Consider the following 5,764-nt stretch of genomic DNA (forward strand, 5'->3'; position numbering starts at 1 on the left):
TTTACTGCCCTGTCTGGTCCGCCATGTCCCTCAGAGCTTCCCCAGAGCTTCTCAGTGAGCTTTGCCTTCTCTTCTTAGTTACTGAGCCATCGAGGTGTTCCTCCTCAGTACAATTGTGGTGAGTGTTGTGTCTAGTTGTGCTTGTGGAGGTTGTGGAACTTCTCTCCCTGCTGGCTGTTAATGAAAGGTTAAGGTTTGGAGTCACACTTTGGTCCACTGTTGTGTATTCCTCTGTGTGATCTTGCTCGATTCCATTTATGATTGGTTTTGTACTTGAGTCTTCCCACTCCTGCTCCTGTCTTTGTCCGTGGGCCTGTGCCGGTTGATCCCCCGGAGGCCCCTTATTCGGTTCTCTTCTGGTTGCCGATGCACCTGCCTCTGCGCTGTGTTCCCTTTTTTGGGAGTCAGCTTGGTTCTTTTCCTCCTTCACCAGTAGTTCTTGTTTTGAGGGGGGTGTCCTGTTTGCTTTGATTGGTTGGAGCGGTGTAGGTATATCGCTTGTGTTGGCACTGTTTAAATAGAGGGCCGTGCTGGGATCTTTGATAAATGAGAATTTTGTATAAATTTTTGGTTGAAAGCCCGGTTTGCTCCCTGAGGGGCTGTATGCGCACTCACGCACTTTAGTGTCTCCATGGTTAATGTGCAGGGGGGAAATCAGGGACAGTTCTCCTTCCTCGTCTCCATTCTTTCCCTTATCCTCGCCATTTCCTTCGTTACAGACATCCATTAGGTCCCTTTTGGGGTTCTTCTTTGCTTTCCTTAGTCTTTATGGGGGGGTCGTCGGTGCCGTGTAGTTCCTTGGCTTCCCAGACCTCATTTCGCAATTTTCCTTTCTTTGATCTTTTTTGTATCCTTTGTCTCCTTTATCTCCTTCCTATCCATTGCTTTTAGGGTTACCTCAGAGTTACCTTGGAGTTCCTTGGAGTTAATAGGAGTTGATAGGAGTTTTTATTTGCTTATCTATCTTGCAGGATTACTGGGTTACTGGACTGCCAATAGGTCATGCAGGTAGCACCGATCACACACCTGCACCTGAACCGGGTTTAACTCCTGCAACTCAGCGCAGCACAGCCTTTTCCCTGTGTTCACTAGTACATGGGGTAGCGGTGCATGATGAGACACTCTGCAAGAGACTCTGCGAGACACTCGGCCGCCCGCTTGTAGCCCCCTCGTGGCCCGTTACAAGCTACCACTGCTGCTTTCTTGAACCCCAAAACCTCTGGGGGCCTCCTTCTCCCGAGTTGGCTCATGGCTCCACACTGCTCACAGCTGCGGCACGATCCGCCTCCACCGCGCGTCCGTTATTTTTATGCTACCCCCCGCAGCCTAGTCTAGCTCTTCCAGCCCCTGTCTCCCGGTTTTTCGGTGGGGAGAGAGAACAAGGGTGGGGGCCGCAGGGAGGGAGTGGGGCGAGGATTTGTTCTCGGTTTTTGGCTTGTTTGTTTAGGCTGGTTTTTAAGTGGCAGGCAGGGACGGCAGGAAAGACAAAAGGGTGCAGAAAACACAAAATTGCTCCCCCTGGCTTCCCAACTAGCTGACCTGCAGCACGATCCAGCTCGGAGCAGTGATGCAGTGAGGTGGGGGAAAGCGGGGCTGCGGCCGCTCGGCAAGCAGCCACGGACAGACTCACCCCGGCCCTCCCGCTCTTACCGCGCACTCCTCTTGCTGCTCCTCATGCTCCTCGCACGCCGGACACCAGGTGTCAGATGTCAGGTGCTGGGAGTCAGGTGCTAGGTGCCGCTCCGGTTCGGGGCTCGGGGTTGAGGCTCCGGGTGTTGAGGGTCGTCCTCGCGTCTCGGCTCAAGCTCTGGTTCGCCTGCCTCGCCAACTGGCCGGCCGCCAGTTCTGTGTGGTGAAATCTGTCCCTCAGGACAGTATTACCTCATTCCAGCTCTTTTGCACTCTCTTCATTCAATCCTCCTGACGTCTCTTTCACCCCCAACATGACACCGAAGGCCAAGAAGGAAGCTGTACCTGTTAAAACTGAAGCAAAGTCCAAGGCTTTGAAAGCTAAAAAGGCTGTTCTTAAGGGGGTGCACAGTCACAAGAAGAAGAAAATTAGGACAGCCCCCACTTTCAGGAGGCCGAGGACCTTGAGGTTAAGGAGGCTACCGAAGTATCCCAGGAAGAGTGCTCCTCGTAGGAACAAACTTGACCATTATGCGATTATTAAGTTCCCTCTTACCACGGAGTCTGCCATGAAGAAGATTGAAGATAACAACACGCTGGTCTTCATTGTGGATGTCAAGGCTAACAAGCACCAGATCAAACAGGCTGTAAAGAAGCTTTATGATATTGACGTTGCCAAAGTCAACACCCTGATCAGGTCAGACGGCGAGAAGAAGGCATATGTGCGTCTAGCTCCAGACTATGATGCACTGGATGTAGCCAACAAAATTGGCATAATCTAAGCCGGCTTTGTAGACGCCGGACAGTTCATTCTGGTAAGATAAGTTATTTATACACCCTAGAAAAAACAGACAGTAAGTTAAAAGGCACAGTAAATAAAGGTTTTTACATGTTACTGTTGCAGTCCTATAAGAAGAAGAAGGTGTAGCTGAACAGGCAGAATATTGGAGCAGTCTCTTCTCTGTCCCAACCCCTTTCCCCCCGTTAGAACTTACCTGCAATGGAATACTAAAAGACCTAGCAGGGTTGGTTCTGGGAAGGGTTTTGGAATCTAGCGTCATTCTGCTGCTGTGTGGTTCAGACAGCAATAAATATTTAGACCCCGACACATTGTTCTGCATTCTGTACATCAATTGTTCTTTTGCATTTGTCACCCCAAGTGGTATGGGTATGCCACTGAGGTCAAGCTATCCTGGCTGGTGAGGGCTGAAATCCCAAAACCGGTCCTAGGATGCTTGTCTCCAGTCCAGGGAGGCTCTGGCCTGGCAGTTCGGGCTGGACTGCTCCCATTGGGTGCAGGGTCAAGACTGATTATGGCTGAGTCCATACTGGAATGGCGAGCAAAAAAACGATGGTTATTTAGGCCCAGATCTCTGTACTGGGGTGAATGTATGACATTGTTCTGCATTCTGTCCATCAATTGTCCCCAGGGGGTTCTCTCGGCGCTTCGAGAAATGGGTACTCATGAGCAGGGCCTCCTAAAACAGCCAAGTCTTTAACAGTTTCTTAAAACTAGATATCTCGGTACAAGACCGAATCTTCTCGGGTAAATTATTTCAGTGACTGGGCGCCAGGTAAGAGAAAGCTCTACCCCCCCTTTTTCACCTTGTTTATTCTTTGTATACACAAGAAGTTACGGGTTGATACCGGGTACGTTTCTTTTTGAGGTAGGCTGTGCCTTTCCCCTGTAGAGACCTGAAGACCACGCGCAGCATCTTAAAAATATCTGAATGAATGAAGTTGGCTCAGGAGGGGTGCGGAAGGGGTGCGTACTGGTTTATTAAGGGCGTGGCGAGCTGCAGTGTTTTGCACCACCTGTAGTTTAGATAGTAGATCTTCTCTTATTCCAACAAGCAGCGAGTTGCCATAGTCAAGACTGGTTAAGGGTTTTTCTTGCTGAGAGTGGGATCCAGGGGAAGATCTTTCTAAGCATCCTCATGGTTCCGAAGCAGGTGCCTGACAGTGTCTTCACCTGCTCCACCATTGATAGCTTATTATCAATCCTGATGCCGAGGTTCTTAGCCCAGTTTTTAGGGGAATGGGCCTCTCCCAACTCTACAGGCCACCAATCACGGGACCAGATTTCTTCGGCCTTCCCGGATAGCAGTATCACTGTTTTGGGTGAATTGAGCTGTAGGAAGTTCTTCTTCATCCATATCGCAATGCTAGACATGCAGTTTTTAAATTCTAATTGAGTAGATACAATGTCATCCTCAACAATGAGGACGATCAACTGCGTGTCGTTGGAATACGAGATGGTCTCGAACCCACAGCCTCTGATGATTTCGGCCAGGGGGGTCACATACACATTAAATAGGATGGGACTCAGGACCGATCCCTGAGGAACTCCCCTGTCCACCACTATGGTCTGTGACACAAGGGAATCTAGCTGGATGTTTTGGGTGCGATCTGATAGATAGCTTTGTATCCATTTAAGGGCCAAGCCTTTGACACCAATCCCTTGCAGTCTGTCAAGCAGAATCCTATGAGAGATGGTATCAAAGGTTGCCGAAAGATCAAGAAGGACTAGAATCACCGGGGTCCCCCTGTCCAATGTCAGCCTTATGGTATCCGTAACCTCCAGCAGTGCGGCCTCCGTGCTATGTAAAGCACGGAAGCCGGACTGGGAATGATCCAAAAAGTTGTTTTGTTCCAGATAGTGGGACAAATGCTGGTTAACCAGTGATTCCATTACCTTTCGAGCAGCAAGAGAGGAGAGATCGACCTATAGTTTTGTAGAACAGTCGTATCCGCTAGCGCCTTTTTGAGCAATGGTTTTATGCGTGGGCTTTTCCACTTCCTAGGGAATGTGGTGGTGTCTAGAGAGATGTTACAAACCTCAGGAAGCGCGTCAGCTAAGACCTGACTGAGTTCTGACATCACGGTCGGTGGTGCAGGATCTAATGGGGATCCTGATTTCACAAGGCTTAATAAGGAGCCCACTTGTTCACTCGTAACATGAGGGAAGATTTCTAGCCTAAAAGGAGTTAGTGTTTCCTGTGAAGGATCTACAGGCAGGTCTACTTCCACCAGGTCTGCTTCCACCAATTCAAAAGAGCGGTAGATAGTATCAATCTTGTGGGTGAAGTAGATGGCTAGGTCATCACGAAGCTCCTGGGTGGGGGGTGGCAACGGATTGTTGGCCTTCGGCTTGGTGAATTCCTTCAAGGTCTTAAATAACTCCTTAGAGGATTTTTTTGCCATCATAATGCGAGAGCACAAATGTGCTCATCTGGCTACATTGCAGCTGTTGAGATAAGCTCTATGTGCCCTTCGGTAGAGCTGTTCATCTGGCTCTGCCTTGGACTTCCCCCATTTCCTTTCCATGGCCCTGCATGTAGCTTTTTCTCTCTTGAGGATGTCTGAATACCAGGGGGCAGGAGCTGCCCTATCCTGAATCTTTACCCTTTTGAATGGAGCTATAACATCCAGAGCTTCTAGGATTGAGCCCTCCAGCCTTCCCAAAGCTGAGTCGCAGTCTTCGTCTAGGCTGAACGAGGGGGCGCTATATACTTGGCTAAAGGCAGCGGAGATTACCCTTTTCCAGGATCTGCGTAGATCTTGGCGACCTTGCACCCATGCAGCTGGGTTCGAAGACGTTCTAGAGAAGCTTAATGCCATGTGGTCTGTCCAGCCTAAGGTTTAAAGGGGTTCGACCCCTAGCTCGGGCATGTTTGAGAAAATAGTGTCCAGCATATGGTCGGCAATATGGGTGGAGCTGGCGACTCTAGACGATAGGTCGAGTGACTCCATCGCTCCCACTAAGCTGGCGGAATCTACATTAGAGAGAATCTCTAGATGATGATTGAAATCCCCAACTAATAGGAATTTGTTAGTGTTTAGAATATACGGAACCAGTCTATCAAGTAGCGCTGTGCACAACTCTTTCTTACTGCCACCGGGTGGATGATATACTAGCGCTCCCGTTCACTCTGTGGTTTGGTTGCGTTCTACTCTGAATATCAATAGCTCCAGATTTGGGGAGGAAACCGAATCCAAAGACTTATTATGATAGGGGGGACGGGTGGCGATAGCTAGCCTGCCCACCCTGTTTTATTGGTCTATCCAACCGGGTGACCGAGTAACCTGCCCGGAAGGCCATTGCCAGTGCAGGAATGGAATCATTATTCAACAA

At 49.5% G+C, this 5,764-nt stretch overlaps 1 pseudogene; it reads left to right on the forward strand.

Moving 5' to 3' along the window:
• The first annotated feature begins 1,943 nt into the window (after positions 1-1,943).
• Positions 1,944-2,411, forward strand: LOC144773432 (large ribosomal subunit protein uL23 pseudogene; annotated as a pseudogene).
• The last annotated feature ends 3,353 nt before the right edge of the window (positions 2,412-5,764 follow it).

This window comes from Lissotriton helveticus, chromosome 1_1 (assembly GCF_964261635.1).
Source record: "Lissotriton helveticus chromosome 1_1, aLisHel1.1, whole genome shotgun sequence".
NCBI lineage: Eukaryota > Metazoa > Chordata > Amphibia > Caudata > Salamandridae > Lissotriton > Lissotriton helveticus.